General features: G+C 36.5%; 1 protein-coding gene across 1 annotated transcript in view; it reads right to left on the bottom strand.

The window, feature by feature from the left end:
- Positions 1-19,738, bottom strand: part of SPATA16 (spermatogenesis associated 16) — a 254,511-nt gene extending 234,773 nt beyond the window's left edge. The window contains exon 1 of the mRNA XM_003894819.5: positions 19,610-19,738. The gene's annotated coding sequence lies outside the window, so the exon portion shown is untranslated. The remainder of the gene's footprint in view (positions 1-19,609) is intronic.
- Positions 19,739-23,187: the final 3,449 nt, after the last annotated feature.

Raw genomic sequence — 23,187 nt, 5'->3', positions numbered from 1 at the left:
TTGCCTCATAGAATATGCCTTTAAAAAATCTTTAGCAAATATTGACATGAAACATGGGAACAATCTCCAAGGTTTTATAATAAATACAAGTACAAGAAACAAAGAGAAGCTAATGTTCAATCATTTCCAGTGGGTAACCATTTTAAATGTATTCAGTGGATTTTCAACACATTTATGTTTTTTTTCTTCAAGTATTTCATCAAGTGTTCTGTTCTGTGTGGGAGTTTCTATTGCTTCATAGATTTAATCAGTGGTTTACATGGCTATTAGTACCACAGCTTATTTATTAAATTTTTGATTGAAATAGGCAGCTCAAACATGGGTAATTCAGCAAAAGAGAATCCTTAAAAATGTGCTCTCTGAAACATTCGACATCACAGTTGCTATGGTTTTCTTTCTTTAAAAAAAAAAGATCTAATTTTAACTTGCTGTTAAATGTAACCAGTGAGACATTATGAGAAAAAAACACCTTGTTAGTCTACCAGTTCTTTTAAATGTTTTAAAAAACACACTACAAAATATTACTTCAATCCAATAATCATTTATTGAGCACCTACTATGAGCAAGGTGCTGTGCTAGGTAATATGAGGGACACCAACGATGACTGAGACAAGGGTCTTGGCATTGTAGTGCTCATAGCTAGGAGTGGAGGTGGAGGATGAAAAGAGGAGATGTTGTTTATTAGACTATGAACTGCTGGAGAGGCAGAAATGTATCACAATCCTTTTTCTATATTGATGTGTAGTTTCTTCAGAGCCTGGAACATAACAGACCCTTAATGTACGTTTGTTGTTAGAATGAATGTGTGGCTGAGTTACCATATTCTACATTATATGGTAGCAATAATAGACATACTTCTGTGGGAACATGGGACTGATGCATTTCAAGATATTTGGGAAAGCTTTTTAGAAGAGGAACAAGTGTCCTTATGCAAGTAGTTGCTCTTCTCTTTTATCTGAGAACCTTCAAGAAATGGTACGTTATTATTAGAAGGTAGAGGAAAATTTGCCTTACAATGTTTTTTAAGAAATGCAAAATAAAACAAACCATCCAGTGTTATATCCATAATAATAACAACCAACAGGTACTCTCAGTTTATGAAGTGGTCTTGCTGGATTAACCCATTTGTTTCTCACAACTACTCTTTTGCATAAATATTTTTAGCCATATTTTCATAACAAAGAAAGCAAGAGGTTAAACAACTTGAAAGACATTACCAGGACAGTTTACCAAACCTGACTTGAACCCAGCGTGTCAAATTCCATGCTTTTTAGATAATAGGATAATATAGTCCTCTGCATTGCACCCCCAGTTGATTGGGGTTTGTACTTTCCTTTCATTAAAAGTTTTTTTTTTTTTTAACTTAATAACGAGATATTTGACTTTACCGCTGTTTTACTGGGTGGGACTCCCTCTAAAATGATAACAAAGCAAACTAGCAATTTATAAGTTAACTTGAATATGTGAACCAAATTTGTTAAGAAAGGTATTAGATTTTTTTTTTTTTTTTGAAACAGAGTTTCACTATTGTCACCCAGGCTGGACTGCAATGGCATGATCTCAGCTCACTGCAACCTCTGCCTCCCAGATTCAAGTGATTCTCCTGCCTCAACCTCCCGAGTATCTGGGATTACAGGCCCCAACCACCATGCCCAGCTAATTTTTGTTTTTTTAATAGATATGGGATTTCGCCCTGTTGGCCCAGCTGATCTTGAACTCCTGACCTCAGGTGATCCACCCACCTCAGCCTTCCAAAGTGCTGGGATTACAGATGTGAGCCACCACGCCCAGGCTGGTATTCGATTTTTAGTATTTTTAAATATCTGTAGCTGTGAATGTAATTATGGCCCTGCTATATTGTAGCCATCATTAGATTCAGGAAAAAAACAATGTGGACACAAAACTTGTACATGAATAGATTCCAGGGATTCAAATTTAAAATTGCCAAGCCATTTGCTGATCACTAAGCCATCAAATGAGGAAAATGGCCTCAAAGCAACTATACTTCTTTGTATCTCAAACACTGTGAACATTTGTCATGTTGGATCAGAGGGAGCTTTAGAAGGGAGATTTTATCATGATATTAAGTAGTGGAAAGAGCGTTTGGTTTGGAACTGCAAGAAAGGTTTAAATTCTCTTTTATTATTTATTATTTGCATGTTTTAGGACAAATAATACAACCTCCCTAAACTTTCTTTCCCTTCTCTGGAAATTGGGAATGATCAGATACATGAGAATCATGTGAGAATCAAATGAGATGATCTATGGAAGAGAAGTTGCACTTAGTAAGAGAAGAGGTTTAGTAATTCCACAAGCAGCTCCTTGAATGAAAATGCCTTGGCTCTTTCCAAGGTTAATTCCTTTTGTTTGGATCCTGTCCCTCCATCCTCTCAATGACTTTGCTGCTGCAATTGTTATCTTTCCATACCACCTTTTCTTCTGTTATTGGACTGATCCTATTGATGCCTGTGCTGATGCAGCAGCCCTTTTAAGAAAAACAAAAACAAAAAACTCCCTTGACTTTCATATTGCCAAATTCGGTGGTCACCCCTAGACTCATATCTGCCAGATCTCGTAACAGCAGTCTTCACAGTTGACACTCTCTGTTTAATGGAATACTTTCTTCTCACTTTGTATGACACCATCGTCTTCCAGTTTTCCAATTACTTCACTCACCACTCATTCTCAGTATCCTAGATTGGCTCTTACTTTTCTCTTCCACTAAGAGCCCACCTGGAGCCCCTTCTTTTCTCCAGCTACATTCTCTCCTCAGGTGATTTTGTCCAGTTTCAAATATCATCACACACACCTAACTACCCGTGTTACACCTCTAGTCCTTATATCATCCTAAAACATCAAAATTGTGTACTCCACTGTCTATGTCACATCTCTGCTTGGATTATCTAATATACATCTTAAATAATCTAATACAGCTTAACAATACCAAATATACATCTTAACAATACCAAAACAGATCTCTTAATTCCCATTCCCTAAAATTGTCCCTGTCTCAGTCTTCCCATCCCAGTCCATGCCAACCACATCCCCCCAATTGGCCAAGATAGAGCTTTACAAGTTATCCTTTATTCCTCTCTATCACTTAATCCCTATCCTACAGTCCATCATTTGGTCCTGTTGAGTCTCTTTCCAAGGTCTGCCTCTTTCCATATGTATGATCAATACCCTCCTCCAGGGCCCATGATCTCCTCTCTAGATTATTACAGTTGCTCCTCACACAGCAACTCAAGTCATCCTTTTAAATGAAAATCAGCTCCCACCTCATTCTTACTAAGACCTTTTAATGGCTGCCCGTAACACCTAGAATAGAATACAGTCTCTGATGCCTCTGCCTCCTTTGAAAACTCATCACGTATCTTTCCCCCTTGGTCTACTATGTTCCAGCCACCTGGCATTCCTTCTGTTCTGCTAATTTGACAAGTTCATTCCTAACTCAGAACCTTTGCACTGGTTTGGCCAGAATATTCTTTCCATTGTGATTTTTATGTTATTCAGATCATAGCTTAAATATTTGTTTGCAAAGAAGCCTTCTCTGATGAACTAGAGTAATCAGCCCTACCAAGGTGTGTAGGTATTTTAAGTCTCTCCATGCTACTCATCATAGTGGTGTTTACTTGTCTGCATTTCATTCATATTTATATTCCCCCACCAGAATGTGAGAGACTGCACTTTGTGTACTTAGTTCACTGCTATATACTCAGAATGTGCTCAACACGCAGTAAGTATTTGTTGACTGGAAAAATTGATGATGGTATCTTATTATACAATTAATGAAACGTTCAAAAGTATCTTTTTGTTGTTGTTATCACATCACTTTACAAAAGCTGAAAATTAGGCAGTCACCTAAATGTAAGTTAGATTTTTACAAATTGGCTTCAAAATGGAAAGCTTCTCTAGGCACTGTAGCATCCTGACTCTTTCTTTTTTCTTATTTTTGTGGTTTGTTACTCTAAGTCAACAATATTTATGATGTATCTACCCTGGTCTTTTTTATTTTAGTCTTTGTTAGGGAGTAAATACTTTCTCTTATTCTTTGTTGACGTACAGCATGGCTTATTCAGAACCAGAACCTTCAGAAAAATCAGTCTCTTTTTTGGAGAAATGATAATTGTACAACTTGCTATCCTTATAAGTGTGGTCCATGAGGACTCAATTGTATTTCTTCGAAATACTTAACACAATTTGTAAAAACAATAACTCATCTGCTGTGGCAGGAATATGGAAGTAGAGGAAGTAATGTTTCAGTGTACTTTAGAGACCTTTGGCTACATTTCTTCTTGAAACATAAATGCAATCAGCTTGCCAAATTCATGAGCATCCTGAGACAAAGTTCAAATCTGGTTCTCTTTCTTTGCAAACACTGCTCTGTCTTCCTGTAAAAGTGATCCAAGTTTCTATCTACATAAGAGGGTGGATAGATGTGCAAAGAAAAAGTAATTTCATTTAACTTTGGTCAACTCTTTAATTCTTTTTAGAAACTTCTTTATTCTTAGACTTTCACATTTGGTTTCTTAAACTATAACTCAGTATTGTAGAAGTATAGGGATGAAGAATCTTTCAAAATCCTCTAGTCTCTTTATTTTGCAGATGAAGAAATGGAGCCTTAGGCAGGTGAAATGACCTGTTTATGGTCTCATAATAAATCAGTGCTTTTAACCACATTTTGCAGCTCTTTCAGAATTCTCTCTACCTTACTCCACTGCCTCCCACTACAATACACAAGGTAAATTGTTGTCACAATTTCCCAATGAAGAAACATGTTGGACAGTTCAGTGCTTTGTTTGCAGATATCCGCAAAATTAATGGACAGTAACTATGAGGATTTCTTGTTTGGAACCACCCTTCAATTTAGTTAATTGCTCTGAAACATGTTTTAAAGTTAAAGCTACTGAGAGGTGGGAAGTGCATCTTTTAAAAAATTCACAAGTTTTTATTTAAACCAATTTTAAGTTTACAGAAAAGTTGTACGAATATCAAGAACTCAAAATTGTGCTTTACCAATTTTAAACCTCCTGGTCACATTTATAATTCTCTTTTCCTAATGTGTGTGCGTGTGTGTGTGTGTGTGTGCATGCATGTGTGTGTGTGCACATGCAGAAATGTATAAAACATAAAACGTTTGTATTATTTTTGCTAAGCTGTTTGAAAGTAAGTTGTGTACATCAAGCCTCATTACCCCTTAAATGTTCGGTGCACATTTCCTAAGACTGAGGATATTTCATTACTGTAACATAATACAGTTATCAAATCCAGGATGTTAACACTGATATGATACTATTGTCTAATCTACAGTCCCTATCCCTGTTTTGTCTATTTTGTCAGGTGTCTCAATAATGTCCTGTTAGGAATTTTTTTTTTTTTCTACGGAATAATGTATTGTATGTAGTTGTCACATCTCTTTAGTCTCTTTTACTCTGGAATAGTTCTTTTTTCAGCTTTTTTCTATCTTCCTTGACATAGTCAATTTTGAAGAGTACAAACCAGCTATTTTACAGAATCTACCTCAATTTGGATTTTTCTGATACTTCCTCATGATTAGATTCAGGTTAAGTGGCCTCAGCCAGAATACTACAGAATGAATGTGTGTGTTTCTCAGGGTATCACATTTGGAGGCATACAACGTCCACTTACTTTTCTTTGGTGATGTCAATTTTGATCACCTGGTCAAGATGTTATCTAGTTTTTCCAGGTATAGTTACAGATTTTTCCTCATGTAACTTACATGCAATCTGTAGGAAGACACTTTGAGACCACGCAATTTCCTGCTTCCTCATCAAACTTTCCTCCCTCAATTTAGCATCCACTGATGATTCTTGTCTGAACCAATTTAAACTATGACGACTGTAAAATAGTGATTTTTCCTTTCCTAACTCATGACATCATGAGTACTCAGATGGAGGGCTGGTCATCGTCAAAGTACAAATATTTTTAAATATAAAAATAAATTTTTAGCGCTGGAAGGGAATCACAGGGCAAATATGTTCTAACATCTTTAACGATGAGGGCTAGAGAGGGGGCACATCCCTATTTAGTGGCAATGGCAGGACTGAAGTTAGTTTACAGGCTCTGGTTCTAGGCTCCATTATATCCATCCATAAAGTAAATAAAAATTTATTTGTTAAAGACGTAATGTCCTCAGCAGTTAGAAGCACAAACTCATGGCATAAAGTAGGCAGAATAAAGGTGGATCACACAGTGGTGACTTTAAATATCCCTTTTTTTCTTAAGAATTTATTAATTAATTCAAACATTCATTTATGATTTACTAAGCAACAACTCTGTCATGACCTGTGTCAGTACTGGGATGCCTGTACTCACAAGAAGTTCATAGTTTAGTGGGCGATACTACTTTAGCATGCATCAGAATTCCCTGAAACCTTCTAGGTTCCAGGCCCCACAGATTTTGATTCAGTATGTCTGGGGTAATGCATAGGAATTTGAATGTTTAGTAAGCAGAAGAGAGCTGTATTGAAAACACCAGAGGTTCACATCATGCCAATGGTTATGGTATATGCTGCCTTTCCTACTCCAACCTTTCCTACTCTCCTACCTTTCCTACTCCAACTCCCACCACTTGAATTGAAAAGTATTAGTAAAAAACGACACTGTCATAAAATGAATTTTAAAAATGTTTAACAAGGGTCAGATATTATAATTACTTTCTTGCTTCTTTTGAAATACTAAATGCTAGAGCAAGTTTTCCCAGAAAATTATTTTTTTTGGTAACGCTACTTTTCTCATGACATAAGCATATTCATGATTAGCTTACTCCAGGGGATACTGATATTGGTGGTCTGGTGAATCATGTTGGCCCCAGGTCAATGCATTCACATGCTTTATTTTGCTCAGGTAACACTGGTACCTGGGCTTGCACGGATGAAACAGTCTGCCAGAAAGACAGAGGCTGCATTAGCTGTTGATGCTAAGGAAACACTTTAAAGTCTAAATGGCTACTCTCTTGAAAAATAAGTTTATAAGAATGAATTATTGGTAGACATTCACTCATCCATGTAGTCAACAAACTCTTGTTGAGCTCCTGCTAGGTAAAAATACAGGGCTAATTCCTGGGGAATTACAAAGATAAATAAAATAGACTGTGCTTCATAGGAACTCAGGAGCAAGAGATCAGAGATGCTATCTGTCTTTCTCGGGAGGATGTTCCAAACTCAAGAACCAAAGTAGCATGGAAGACAGGACATGAATTTTGGATTTGGAGAGATGTAAGTTCAAATCCTAACTCTGTATTTTCTTTACTGAAGAAACTTTCAGCAAGTTACTTATCTTTTATGTATCTTGGTTTCCTTATCCAAACAACATGAATACTAACTAATTCCTCATAGAGATGATTGGAAGATTGACAAAATAACATGTGTTAAGAACTAATGCATCATCTGGCCCACAATCAGTTCTCTACAGAGGACAGTTCCTATGGTGTTAAATATTGTGCTCTCTATATATTCTACTGCATGTGCAGACTTCTATGTATTCACTGTATATATATATATTTATATATAGTATTTATACATAAAACATAATAATGTTTAATTATTGGTGCCTTGTTTTACATTGTGAAACTGTTTATACATAAACACTCATCTGTATAATTTTTCTTCTTAAAAATACTAAGTTGGCAATTAATATTTACATGAAAATTGAGTCAAGACATTTGTTCCCTGAGGATTTTGCATCCTGAGGAATAGTCTGTACAACTGAGGAACACCTATCACAAACAGGGATGGCTGACACACCTTCCAGTGTTATCATACACCAAGCAAATAACGCATGATCCACTGGAATGGGTACCCAATGGGTAATGAACGAATAGTATTTTCCATTACCTCACAAATAGAACCTGAGGCGTGAAGATGAGACTGCTCCTTAATTATTTTCTGCGGAGTTTGAATTGGATGTTTATTTTCATCTTAGATCATTACATATCACTGTAAAGTGTCTTTTGGAGTGGAATGGAGACAGGTAAAGATGAACATAGAAATCCTATAATTGGCCAGGTGCTGTAGCTCACGCCTGTAATCCCAGCACTTTGGGAGGTCGAGGCTGCAGATCATGAGGTTAAGAGATCAAGACCATCCTGTCCAACATGGTGAAACCTCATCTCTACTAAAAATACAAAAATTAGCTGGGTGTGGTGGTGTGTGACTGTCGTCTCAGCTACTTGGTAGGCTGAGGCAGGAGAATCACTTGAACCTGAGAGTCAGAGGTTACAGTGAGCTGAGATTGTGCTACTGAACTCGTCTGGTGACAGAGTGAGACTCCACCTAAAAAAAAAAATTCTATAATCCCTAAACATCTTGTATAATACAGCTTTCACCATTGTGATTCTAATATTTTATAATAGATTACAGTGCATTTTAACTTAACCCCTACACTGTCCTTCCTTTTACAAGTTGCAGAATAAACGCTCATTTTTAACACTTGAGAAACTGTTGGTTGAGATTTTTCCATATGATTTGCCTGAGGATAAATAGCACAATGTTGATGGCACTTATTACAGAACCTAGTAGAGACAGACAGTAAAAAATGATCTGTTTATCTACATATGCTATCAAGCCACTTCCTGTCATAAACAGTTGAGCCAAAAGTAGGGCTCACCTAATTCTTTGCAAGATTCTTGTTTTGATAGTATACTAAAGATAATATAATTATAAAATGCTTTCAAATGTAACTATTTGGAATTTGTATATACTCATCCTAGGCAAAAAATAATAATAATTTCTTACTTGTATGGTGTTTCAGTACAATTATTTGAATATTTCCTCTGAATCTTTTTCTAGGGTAAGTAATGATACTTATTTTGTGGAAATGCATTTGTCTGTGAGAAAAATTAACTTCGAAATTAAGACAGAGGAATTATCAAAATAGTTTAGAAATATAATTTTTTACTTTTTCAATCATGTTCAATTACATTTAATGATGATTTACAGGTTTAAGGAGTATAGAAATATTTGAAGACTGATTGCATATTAATCATCCACTAATATTTCCCCAGTTGATCTCAGCCAAAGAAAACTGTAAAGCCAAAGAACTGCTTGGAAGAAAATATTTTGATTTGTGCAAAACTTGAAAACAAAGACATACTTTAAAATTTACTATTTTAACAAGCGGAACCTAACAAAATACATCATTCAAACAGTTACACATTATACTCTGCTTATGAGTGGGATGGAGTAGTAGATCAGAATTTCTGCTGAAAACTAATAGAAAAGCAGAATAAAAGACCAAATCATTTGTTTGAATATAGCTGAGAAGGCTATGGAGAGGGTACAACTCCCTCATCGAAGTGAGCTGACATTGACAGGGGCATCTTCTGGGAGCATCTGCTAATTGTAGGCATGGGGAAGAGTGTGAGCATCTCAACATTTCACTGAAGGAGAGTCATTGGTGGGTAATGTTGAAACCTGTACAGCTTTGGGCAAATATGTGGGGAGCCTCAAGCACAGAGCTCTTTTACCACTCAGAAAATAATGCCAATTTCTGGGCATACATGGGGCAGGATGGCAAAGTGGAAAGCCTCTGAAAGGAAGATAAATATTTTGCAGTCTTACAAGACAGGGACCCACAGGAGAAATGGCTTTGGAGAAACACTACACTTTCAGCTGAAACTCTTGAGAACCAGGGTAGACCAGAGGTAGACTTTTTTGAGAGTTGCAACTCAGCCTCAATATGAAACAGTCCCTGATTAAATTAAGATAAAGTGCCATGTTATCTGCCTAGTGAAAGAAAGGATACATCCATTATGGCGGAAGATACATCATTGGGATTTTCTGTAATTTTCTACACACACTCTTCAGCACTTAATGGAAAATCATTAAGTATGCAAAAATAAAACATCTCAAGATAACAGTAGAAAAACCAAATGAAAAAGTAGACACTAGAAACCTACCCATGGCAGATCAAGCTATTAGAGCTAGGCAAGGAATTTTAAAACAACTCTAATTAATATATTTATGACAAGAGAGTGAGAAATGATAAAGAACTTTACCAGAGTATTAGATTCTATAAAAAGAATAACAAATTCTAGAGTTGAGAAATATACTATCGGAAATGTACTCCTTAGATGGATTAAACAACACATCAGATACAGCAGAAGACAGATTTAGTAAGCTCAAGAAACAGCAATAGAATATATCTAAATTTAAGCAGAAAAGTAAAATAATGAAAAATATTATTTAAAAAACCTTTGGAGACATGTGAAACATAGTGAAAAGGTCTTAACAGAGTATAGTTGGAGCCCTAGAAGGAACACAGAGAATGAACCAAAAGCAAAAGAGAATTCCAGGAGGAACTGAAGAGTAATAGTAAAAGTAAATGTGTGAGACTATACACATAGAAGTAAATATTGACTGGTGTTACGTGACTGCATAAGACAATAATAGAAATATCTCTACAGGATTTAAAACCTAGGCAGAACTAAAAAGAATGACAACAATGATGCAAAAGATGAGAGAGGGTAAACAGATTTAAAGTATTCTAATGTTATAAAATTATTAGGGGTTTGGTAAAAATAATTATTTGTATTAGATTGGAAGAAGTCAGGGATTCATGTTGTAATTTCTAAGGTAAAATCTGGGAAATATGAAATATAAACTAATATATAATTAACAAATTAACATAAAAAATAAAATATTTTTGAATTAACACCAAAAAGGTGAGAAATAAAGGGGACCAAATAAAAAACAGATAGCAATGTGGTAGACATAAACCAAAATCTATCAGCAATTACTTCAGATTTAATAGAACTAAATATTCTAATTTGGAGACCAAGATTGTCTCCCAGGAAAAAATTACTAACCCTGGCCGGGTGCAGTGGCTCACACCTGTAATCTCAGCACCTTGGGAGGCTGAGGCGGGTGGATCACTTGAGGTCAGGAGGTTGAAACCAGCCTGGCCAGTATGGAGAAATCCCCTCTCTACTAAAACTACAAAAATTAGCCAAGCATAGTGGTGTATGCCTATAATCCCAGCTACTCGGGAGGCTGAGGTAGGAGAATCTCTTGAAGCCGGGAGGCGGAGGCTGCAGTGAGCCAAGATCACATCAGTGCACTCCAGCCTGGGTGACAGAGTGAGATTCTGTCTCAAAAAAAAAAAAAAAAGAATTACTAACCCCAACTCTATAGTGTTTAGGAAAGATACACCTTAAGTATGAGAACACAGAGAAGTTGAAAATGAAACCATGAAGAAAGATATAGCATGCAAACATCAACCAACATAAGGGATGGCTAACTAATAATCAAAGTGGACTTTAAGGAAAGAAGCATTACTAGAAATACAGAAGGTATGTTAGTTATTAATTTATTGTTCCCCAGCTCCAAACCTACCCATCACTCTGTATTGTGATACTGGAACTGAAATCTGCAGATTACATTTTTATTTTTCCAGCTGGTTGAAAGTTAGGCTCTGCCAATAGAGGGTACTGGAGAAACACTGCAAAGCTGAAAGAGGAAGAAGGGACATTTCCTTCTTGGAATTTTCTGTTTCTGCCAGCAGCAAATGCTTCTGTTTGTAGGGGTCTAGGCAGCCTTTACAGATGCGGTGGTGGCCTGCAGAGTCAGTGCATTCTTTTGTCAAATTTCTTCATCACCACAGCCATATTGCTTTCCTAGTTCTGAGACAAGCAAACCCTATCTCAGTGACGTACCCCGGCCACACTGTCTCCTCAGAGATCTGAATCTTAGCCTTGCAGGATCTCCTTTGAGCTCCCAAGTTACTTACTTGTTTATGTCCCCTCATCCCTAAGGATGCGACAGGGAACTACACAAGGAGAAGATAGAACAATTTAAATCTGTCTTCAGTGAATAACGCGGCTTTTAAGTACATAAAATATAAAAATTGATGAATAAAAGGAGAAATTGACAAATCTCCAATTGCAGTGGGAAATTGTAACACACCTCTGTCAATGGCTGATGGAATTTCAGACAAAAAAATACAGAAAGGAAAAAGGAAAGAAAACTTTCAAGAATATAGGAGATCTGTGTAACATAAGCCACAAACTTGACTTAATAAACAGATGTGAAATCCTGCAACAAAGAACATCAGAATGTACATTCTTTTCAAGTGCACCTGAAACTTTTACCAAAATTGACCATAGCTCACTCATAAGTCAAGCCACAGCAAATTTCACATTTTATATGGAAATAAAAAGGGCCAAGAATAGCCATGTTAATCTTGAAGAAGAACAAAGCTGACAGACTTGTCCAGATATTGAGAATTACTATAAATAAAGCTATAATAAGGAAGGCAGCATGGCTTTGATGCAAGGATAAATTACACCACCTAAAAAGAAGAAAAAGTCCAGTAGTAGACCTACATATAAATGTTCATTTAATTTATAACAAGAGTTACCCTGGCATGCAATGGGGGTGCTGTGGCTTAAGCATGTCCCCTAAAAGTTCATGTGTTGGAAGCCTGATTTTCACCTTGATGCAGCAGTGTGGGGAGGTGAGGTCTAGTGGGAGGTGTCTGAGTCATGAATAGATTAATGCTGAGTGAGCGAGGGAGTAAGTTCTTGTGATCCCAGCTACTCAGGAGGCTGAGGCAGGAGAATCACTTGAACCCGGGAGGTGAGTTAAGACTGGACCATTGCACTCTGGCCTGGGTGACAGAGCAAGACTCTGCCTCAAAAAAAAAAAAAAAAGTCATTGTAAAGCAAGTCTGCCTCTCATGTTTGGTCTTCCTTTTGCATGTCTGCTTCCTCTTTGCTTCTTTGCCACGTGGTAATGCAGCATGAGTTCCTCACCAGAAACAGCAGATGCTGGTGCCATGTTTCCTGGACTTTTCAGCCTCCAGAATTGTAAGCAAAATAAACTTCTTTTTAAAATAAATTACCCAGTCTCAGGTATTCTTCTATAGCAACAGAAAACAGAATAAGTCAAAAACTAGAATGATGGCTTTTTAAATAAATGGTGCTGACCTAAATCTAATGCAGCAAATAAATTTTGCTACCTATCTTACATAATGCATAAAAATCAATTCCAAATGCATTGCAAAAGTAAATGTTTTAAAAAAACAACATTAATGCTTTTAAAAGAAAATGGATGATTTTATGACTTGGATAGGCAAGGATTTCTTGAACAGAACATAAAAATAATAAATTGGATTACGTTATAAGTAATAATTTTTGTTCATCAAAACAAATCTTTAAAAATGAAATGACAATTCATGGAATAAAAGAAAATATCTGTAGTACATATATTTGATGTGGACTTGTATCCAGAATCCATAAAGGACTTCTTTTTTTTTTGAGACGGAGTCTCGCTGTGTGGCCCAGGCTGGAGTGCGGTGGCGTGATCTCGGCTCACTGCAAGCTCCGCCTCCCGGGTTCCCGCCATTCTCCCGCCTCAGCCCCTGAGTAGCTGGGACTACAGGCGCGCACCACCACGCCCGGCTAATTTTTTGTATTTTTAGTAGAGAGGGGGTTTCACCGTGTTAGCCAGGAAGGTCTCGATCTCCTGACCTCGTGATCCGCCCGCCTCGGCCTCCCAAAGTGCTGGGATTACAGGCTTGAGCCACCGCGCCCGGCCCCATAAAGGACTTCCATGAAAGAAGACAGAAGAAAAAGACCCAGTAGAGAAATGGGCTAAACATTTTAATAGACATATCACAAAAGATGATCTCCAAATGGTCAGTAAACTCATGAAAGAGTTATTAACTCCCATTAGTCATCAGTGGAATGCAAAGTGAAACCACAGGTTGATACCACAACAAACTCACCAGAAGGCTAAAATTAAGAAGACAGACAATACCTAGTATTGGCAAGTATATGGCATAAGTGGATCTTTTACACAAAGCAGATATAAATGTAAGAGGGTACAACCAATTTGGAAAGCTGTTTGAGAGCATCTGCTTCTTCTCCTATACTCTGTACTGGCAGATTTTTTTCCTATATACCCAGCAGAAATGCATACTAGAATGTTCACAGTAGCACTATTCACAGCAACCTAATAACATAATAACATCGAAAACATTCCAAATGCCCATGAATCATAGAAAAGATAAAAATATGGTGGTATATTTATACAATGGAAAAATATTATTAGCAGTGAGAATAAAGGAACTACAACTATAAGCAACCACATGGAGGAATCTCACAAATAAAATATGGAGTGAAAGAAGCCAGATACAAAGGAATACATATTGTATGATTCATTTAAATAAAGATCAAATTTAGACAAAACTAATTTGTGGTGTTAGATGTCAGATTTGTGGTTGCCCTTGAGTTGGTGAGTGGTTACTAGAATGGAACAGGGGCAGCTCCTGGGCTTACTGGTACCATCATTTCTGGATCTGAGAGCTGGTTACACCAATGTGTTCATTTGATTAAATCTGTCTTCATTTGTGCCTTTTACCAAATGTATGTTATGTATTGATGGAAAGTTTACAGTAAGAAAATCACAGGTCAAGACAGCTTGAAATTTTACATACGAAGACTCTGAGTTTACCTGAGGCAAGTTTTCCCTAAACACATGGCCCCTACTCCCTTACCTACTATCTTTGCATTGTCTAAGAATATGAGCAAGAAGGCAGGGTAAGGATTTGATAGTTAGGAGGTGTTTTCTTCAAAATTCTCCAAGAGGGTAAAACCACACAAAACAAATGAAATGCAGTTCATGTTAGTGACTTGGAAATTATCAGACTGTGTAGGGTAAATAGACTGAAAGAGATTCCCTGATTACATTTCTGAAGGTTCTAAAAACCAGGGCAAACTGCACAGGACATGTAGCAGTTGCTCGCTTTCATTGTCATAATTATTATTATTTTTTTTTACTTTTATTTTTATGCTATCTTTTTAAAAATAATTTTTTATTTTTATTGCTTGTGGGGACTTAGTAGGTGTATATATTTATGGAGTACATGGGATGTTTTGCCACAGGGATGCAATGTGTAAAAATCATGTCATGGAGAATGGGGTATCCATCCCCTCAAGGATTTATCCTTTGTGTTACAAACAATCCAATTACACTCTTTTAGTAATTTTTAAATGTACAGTTAAATTATTATTGACTGTAGTTATCCTCTTGTGCTGTCAGATACTAGGTCTTCTTCATTCATTAATTCTAACTATTTTATCATACCCATTATTGTCATAATTTTTTAAATTTAGCTATGGCACAGGGAGGAATAAAACCTCTGTGCTTGCTTTCTCATGACCCAAACTCCCGCAGTTGTTTGTTATATTAATTGGAAAATAGGGTGACCTAATGACCAGACCAATGACCTCAGGTTCAGCCTTACCTCAGTCAACACCCAGTCCTAGGAGAAGGTGGGAAGAAGAAGGGTCTCAAGAGAGGCCAGTGGGAACCAGCGAAGACAGTGACTCAAGACCCTTTCCCTTTGCAGCCACCAAGTAGATGAATAAGCTTTCCCTGTCCTCTCTCTTGGGAAGGAGGGAAAAATGGTGACCACTTGAGAGGAAAAAATGTACCCAAAGAACCCATTTAAAAACACTACTGAACTGTATTTGATGAGAAAGTTTAAATAATCCCTCTCTACATTCCCACATTTCAACATTAGTAGAAATGGGGCCTGAAGAGCTCGCCTGATGAGTTCTGCTATCAAAATAAATCTGCCTCTGCCATCACTGTACATCTAAATCAGCCCTATGCCAGTTTAGGGCAACACCACCAGGTGGGAATGTCCCAGAAAGAAGCAGCACTCTCAAGCCTAGAGGAAGAGATGAATCAGGCTCTGAGGGATTCTTTTCAAATGGCACCTCCTTCCCATTTTATCCCAACCCCATCCCGTTATCTTGAAGGAATATTGTGGATGTGAAAGATCTGGAAGAATAAAAAATATTGCAAATGAGGGTGGTAGAAAAATAGGTGGAGAACAGAAATGATCACCTGCTACTGAAAGATAAGAAAGAACAAAATCAGATGACTATGATGTTAGACAAATTCTTTAACAACAGACAGAATCACAGAAAGGTCCACAGAAGGCAGGATCTATGGGAGGAAAACAGGAAAAGAAATAGCAGCCGCAGAAGAGAAAGCGTCTATGAACACTAGAACTTCCTCATTTTCTACATGCATAAGTGGTGTCAATTTTAATGTATTTCAAGTCTTTTCTTTCAATCTGGTAAAGACTCTCATGTTTAACATGATGCCCCACTGTTAACTACATCAGTAAATATAAAGGGTGAGGAAATGAACTGAGAGATTGGAACTTTTGAAAGCCTTTAATTAAGCCTTGGCTCCAATACCTAAGAAGGTTCAGATGCCTTCTATGTGTTTATTCTTCCATTATCTCCTTCTCTGAGGGGGATCCCATGGACTCTCAACACACACACACACACACACACACACACACACACACAGAGAGAGAGAGAGAGAGAGAGACAGAGAGAGACATCTCCCTAAAGAAGACACCAGATGTATTATGTTTGGGAATGTATGTTCAGAGGACTATGGCAATCCTTTCTTTCTTCACCTTAAACTTAGGTTTCCAAATGTCTGTTCAACAGGAATGAGAAGTGATTTATATCATGTTTTTGCTCCTTACATCTTCCAGTTAACAAAATTGAGCTGATTTCTAACAAGTTAAATGCATACTCTTTTTTCTTGGTGTTGGCGGTGTGGGGGGTGGATGGGTGATAATGCAATGTCTTCTTAAGCTATAACTTCGGTGATCATTCAAGACAGCATTGAATTCTTCTGCCTGAGTTATGCTGGCTAATAGGAATTTAATTGAGAACCGGTGGGAGAGCACTGAAGCATTCATGCATGTAAAATCAGACGAACACCCACAATGTGGAATTTCCTAAGGAAAGTTATTCTGGTGGAGAAATACAGACCAGGTTGAGTGCCAGTAACTTTTAAGCTAACACGTGGAGCTATCTTCCTAATAAGTAATGAGCTAACGGTCCCTGAAGAAAAGTGAGGTCAATATTTTCAACGGGTTATTTTCAAACATTTTAAACACATCAGCTCAGAATTATATACAATTCCCTTCCTCTGTAAGATATTCATCTTCCTTAACTTTGATTCCATAAAATAAAGCTTATTTTTGAAAGGCACATGCAGAACTTATTTAGGTAAATCTAAAATAAACAGCAAGACAGAATAACTAATTTGTCTATGAAAATAAATTGAAATCAGGAGCCGATTTCTATTCAGTAATTATAATACAAGTCTTCCTGAAACATTTCGTTTTAAATGGCCTACTTAAAACCATATCAGTTTTCCACTTCTCATGCAATTCTAGATGACAGTGTGACTTCAGCTTCAGTTTCTACTCATAAAGGTTAAAGAGACGCTTTCTAACACCTATCCTGTGTCAAATCAACTCAATTACCTTTCAAAGTTGCCTAAATCGTGAAATATTAGTGGTTCAAATACGTGAATTCTGCACATGTCAGGATAGATGTACATAGGTGTACATAAATGTATATTACATCATAGAGTATGTAAATACATTTACTTCTGGAGGCTTTCTAAAATGTAAAGCTAAAGCTGAATCTTTACCTTCCATTAATTTTACAATAATTTTCCCCATTATATAGAGAATTGGAATTCTGATACCAGTCATAGCCATTGGGTTCTGTTTTCTTATTTACAAAATGGAGTTAATGATAATATCTTCCTCACATAATTGTTGAGAAGAGTAATATAGGAAGATTGCCTGAAAATAGTAAGCGCTCAATAAATGTTAACTATTGTTCTATCATTATCATCGTTTTTGTTATTGCTGTCATTATTGTTCAGCAATTTTTTAAAAAATTAGACAATTAGAAAAATGCTCTATTAGATGGCTCATGCTCATTCATTGTGTATATTTTGAAATTTAGTTAGAGCTATGATAAATTATAGTCTTTATTTTGCTATCTTTAAGCTAGACTGCTGTAATATTTTATTTTATAACATCCCTAAAAAAACTCAGAAGCTCTTCGTGAGTGCAAAATGTTACAACTTGAACGTTACTTTCTGAGAAGATGACTCAATATATTCTACACTATTTGAAAGACAATACTCCAGGCTTTCTGATGTAAAAGGATTTAAAAACCTTTGAGCATATGGTGTTTGCATTGCTTTTGTTACTATGGCCTACAATTGTTGGGGTACCTATTCATCTATTTCAAAATGATGTGTCACATAAAAGTAATAACAACAACAAAAAAACAACTTGCAGCCAAATTCTATGTAGAGGAATGTAGCTTCAGTCACTGTGCATCTTAATTAGAAAAAACAGCTGGGTGCGGTGGCTCACGCCTGTAATTCCAACACTTTGGGATGCTGAGGCAGGAAGATCCATGGAGGTCAGGAGTTTGAGACCAGCCTGGCTAACATGGCAAAATCCCGTCTTTACTAAAAATACAAAATTAGCTGGGTGTGGTGGCACATGCCAGTAATCCCAGCTACTCAGGAGGCTGGGGAGGAGAATAGCTTGAACCCAGGAGGTGGAGGCTGCAGCGAGCCAAGATGGCACCACTGCACTCCAACCTGGGCGACAGAGCAAGACTCTGTCTCAAAAACAAACAAACAACAACAGTAAACTCCTGGAATAAGGATTACTGTGGGTTTATGCCTGGAGATCATTTTAAGTTTCTGTGTCTCACAGTTCATGCTCATTTATTGCTTTCTTTTAAGTCATAATCAATTTCCAAGGTGCTGGTTGCACTGCTCAGAAGATGAACAACTTAATGAACTTAGGGTAGTTTGTATTACAATACTGTTAGTACATTAAATTTAATCACAAAGGGTTAAACAAAACCACTTACAATACAAAGTTTTCATGCATTTATTTCAAACTAAGGCTTACTAAAAATGGTAGACACTTCCCTGGTGCTTCAAAAACAGAGACCTTTACTGACACTTATTAACATTTAATGGGTAATAAATATAAAATGCAAATTTTAAAGAAAGCTTGAACCTATTTTTAATTGTTCATACTGACCAACCTTTGAATGGCAAGGTCCTTGTGAAAGACATTCAGTCATTCATTTGCTCATTCATACATCAAACATTTCAGAGCACGCATTTTATGCCAGGCGTGATGTTAGCATACAGAAATGATGACATGGTCTATGTCTTACAGGGAGCTTGGATTGTTTCTCTCACTAATATCCTACTCCTTGATATTCAATGCCTTCAATCCACAGTGATATTATGGGTTAAGGAGACGACAACCCATATCACAAATGATAAAATGTGAACTCCGAATTAGGAGTCATCAACTCCCACTTGACTAGAAGAAGACGTCCTCAAATTATACACTTTATTAGGGAATATATATTAGAATAAAGCAAAACAAAACAAAAAATCTGTTATTGGGAAACCAAGTGCGATCTCAGTCTTCACTTTCTCACCAGAGTGGGGAAGGATAGGGTGAGCCTGTGCAGCAGACAGGGAACCACTTTGGAACTACCTGTCTTCTAACTGCCTGCAGGAGATGATTTCTTGGTTACTTACTAGTGCTTTTTATAAGCAACATTCCTCATTCCTCGGATGGGCAGGAAGAAAGGAGCTCCTGTTTTCCCAACTTACTCCAGCTTCACCTGAGGGTCATCTCCCTTCCTTCCCACCCAGCCACTGAACGAGAAAGGCTTTAACTGGGCAGACCTGAATGATTCTCCTCCTACCTAAGCAGTTGTGGCTCAGCCCCGCGGGGACGGGGCGAGGCTCTGGACTCCTCCTAGCCACAGCATCTGCCAACACCGGGCTCCCAACGTCCCACTGCGAGGCCTGGTCAGGCTGCGTGCTCGCGGTGACGCCCGGACTTGAAACGTCCCGTGCCACGCGGCCCATGGCGCCCACAAGTGGCGCGGGTCACTGGCACCTCCCTAGTCTTTCTTCTTGAGTTGCACCTGATGTTTCCATTAATAAAAACAAGGTTATTTACATTTTTCCGTTCAGATTCTAAAAGCAATATGATCACTAAAATAATTTGGAAGATACAGAAAGATGTACATAAAATAAAAATTATTTGTATTCTAAAGAGAAGCACGAAGAACATTTTAATGTATATCTTTGCAGTTTCTTCACTATGAATAGATTAAAAAAAAAATCGTACCATTCTGTCTCTTTCACACAAAACTACACAGATACAATATAGACTTTATACATACATTTTATAAAGTTTTTTATTTGTTCTCTTTTAAAGAAAATAATTTTAAACATTTTACTCTAAAACCGTTTATGAGATTTCATAAGCTCCTACCTATGTATATTTGAGAGTAAAATGTGTGTTATATTATATAGAATATATAAATGTATATTATATAGCAAAAATATATTATATTATACTAACATCACATATTATATAATACTATTATATAACATGTTATGTTATATATATAATTATGTATGTTTAAACATAAACATGCTTTACCTTCCATGCATTTTAGGCAGCACATTATTGACACATTTGAAGAAATCTATGTACCCCTAAGGACTGCATCTTCCTCCTAGCCACTGTTGTGGCTTGTCTGACAAACATCCCTTGCTTTCCTTTATAGCTTAACAAATCATACATGTATCACTTTTTATTGAAATATGACATATGTCCAGAAAAATGAATAAACTGCAGTGTGTTCAATAAATTATCACAATGTGAACGCATCAGAATAACCACCACCCCAATAAAAAAACAAATTCTTAGCACCCCAGAAACCCCTTCTAATTTCCATTCCTTTTCATTCACCATAGGTAGTGACTGTTCTGGTTTCTAATACTACAGTTCAGTTTTGTCTGTTTTTGAACATAATAAAAATAGTCCAGTTATGGTTTTACTACTCTATACTGCCATTTATTATAGTAGTATAATCAATCTTTTACAAAGTACACTAAATATGATGACTAAATTTCACTTCTTGGGGAAAAAGTTTGTCTTCTTCACACTTTCCCACTGCCACTCTCTCCTACCTTTCTGCAAAAAATGAGGAAACTACGTTTCAAGGTAAGGTGTAAGGATTGATTGAGAAGAGGTGCATGAAGCCTCTGCTGTGTGATAACAGGCTTTTCAATCCCTCTGCAGTAGTCATATTCTCCCTGCTACCTCACCTCAGCCGCTATCACTGATGTATCTCCAACCTGCCTTCACACCTCTGCTTCCTTAAAAAGTTTCTTTAACCTAGTAAACAGTTCTGCAAGTTTTGATTGTTAAGTGCCACACAATCAAGATTTAAACACTACTGCCACCCACAAAAATAACACTATGTCTCTGTAGTCAACTCTGTGGACCATTTCCAGACCCTGGCATCTGCTGATGTGTTTTTTGTCCCTTTAGTGTTATCTCTTCCAAAGGTCAAATAAATAGAATTATATAGCACATAGCCTTTTGAATCAGATGTCTTTCATTCAGCCTATTACATATGAGATTCACATTGCTGTGGTGTTTATCAGGAGTTCAGTCCTGTTTATTGCTGAGTCATGTTCTATTTGTGTGCATATACCACAGTTTATCAGTTCACCAGTTGAGGAATATTTGGGAGTGGTCATAAATAAAGCTTCTATAAATATTTGTATACATATGTTTGTGTAAATTTAAGTTTTACTTTACTTAAATACCTAGGAATCAGATTGCTGGGCCATATGGGGTTTAACTTCAAAAGAAACAGCCAAATTATTTTCCAAAATTTCTGTACCATTTTGCTTTCCCACCAGCAATACATGAGATTTCCAGTTACTCTCACATCCTCACCAACACTTGGTATTGTCAGATTTTTTTTCATTTAAAAAATAATATTTCCTTTGGGTATCTCCTTGTGGTTTTAATTTGCATTCCCCTAATAACTAATGACATTGAATATATTTTCATGTACTTATTTGCCATTTGTATCTTCTTTGGTGAAGTGCCTGGTCCAATCTTTGCTCATTTTAAAATAAATGGATTGTTTTGCTACTTAGTTTTGTGACTTCTTTTGTTCTAAATATAAGCCCTTTATCAGATTTGTGTTTTAAATATGTTTTTCCAGTCTGTGCTTGTCTCTTTATTCTCTTAGCCATATCTTTCAAGGAGTAGAAGGTCTTAACTCTGATAAATTTCATTTACCTTTTTTATGACTTGTGTCTTTGATTTTATGTTTAAGAAATCTTTTCCTAACCCCAAGTCACAAAGATTTTTCTCCTAAGTTTTCATTTAAGAGCTTCCTAGTTTTTAGGTTTTACATTTAGGATATGATCATTTATGACATAATTTTTGTGTGGGGTGCAAGTTATGAGTTAAGGTTAATTTCTTTTTGCAAGTAGAGGTCCAATTGTTCCTGCATCATTTGTTGAAAAGACCATCCTTTTTCCATTGAATGGCCTTTGTACCTTTGTTGAAAAATCAATGCATGAGTCTATTTCTGTACTCTCTAGTCTGTTCTATTGATCTATATGTTTGTTTTTTCTTCAATATCACACTGTCCTGGTTACTATAGCTTTATAAAGTTCTAATTTCAGATAGTGCATATCCTTCCACTTTGTTCTTCTTTTCCAAAACTATTTTGTATATTCTATTTTCTTTGCTTTTCCATGTAAATTCTAGAATCAGCTTGTTGATTTTTATCGAAAATGTCTTGTTACAGTTTTGATTGGAATTGTTGAAATCTATAAAACAATTTAGGAAAAACTGACATTTTAGCAAATGAGTCTTCCAGTCCATTATCACCGCATACAGGCATATGTCAGAGATATTGTGGGTTTGGTTCCAGACCACTACAATAAAGTGAATATTGCAATAAAATGTGTCACATAAAGTTTTTGGATTCCCAAAACCAAAAACTACACATAAAAATTATTTTTACACTGTACTGTAGTCTATTAAGTGTGCAATAGAATTATGTCTAAAAAATGCATTCCTTATTTAAAAATACATTATTGCTAAAAAATGCTGACAATCATTTGAGATTTCAGTGAGTTACAATCTTATTGCTGATTTAGAGTCTTGCCTCAAAGCTAATGGCTACTGATTGATCAGGATGGTGATTGCTGATGATTGAGGTGACTGTGGCAATTTCTTAAAATATGACAGTGAAGTTCTCTGCATTGATATTTTTTTCAGAGAAGATTTCTCTGCAGCATGTGATGCTGTTTGATAGTATTTTACCCACAGTAGAACTTATTTCAAAATTGGAGTCAATCCTCTCACACTCTGCAACTGCTTTATCAAATAAGTTTATGGAATATTCAAAATCTTTTGTTGTCCTTTCAACAATATTGAAAGCATCTTCCCTAG

Source organism: Papio anubis, chromosome 2, assembly GCF_008728515.1.
Source record: "Papio anubis isolate 15944 chromosome 2, Panubis1.0, whole genome shotgun sequence".
Taxonomy (NCBI): Eukaryota; Metazoa; Chordata; class Mammalia; order Primates; family Cercopithecidae; genus Papio; species Papio anubis.
The sequence above is the reverse complement of the archived record's forward strand: the minus strand, read 5'-3'. Positions and strand labels throughout refer to the sequence as shown.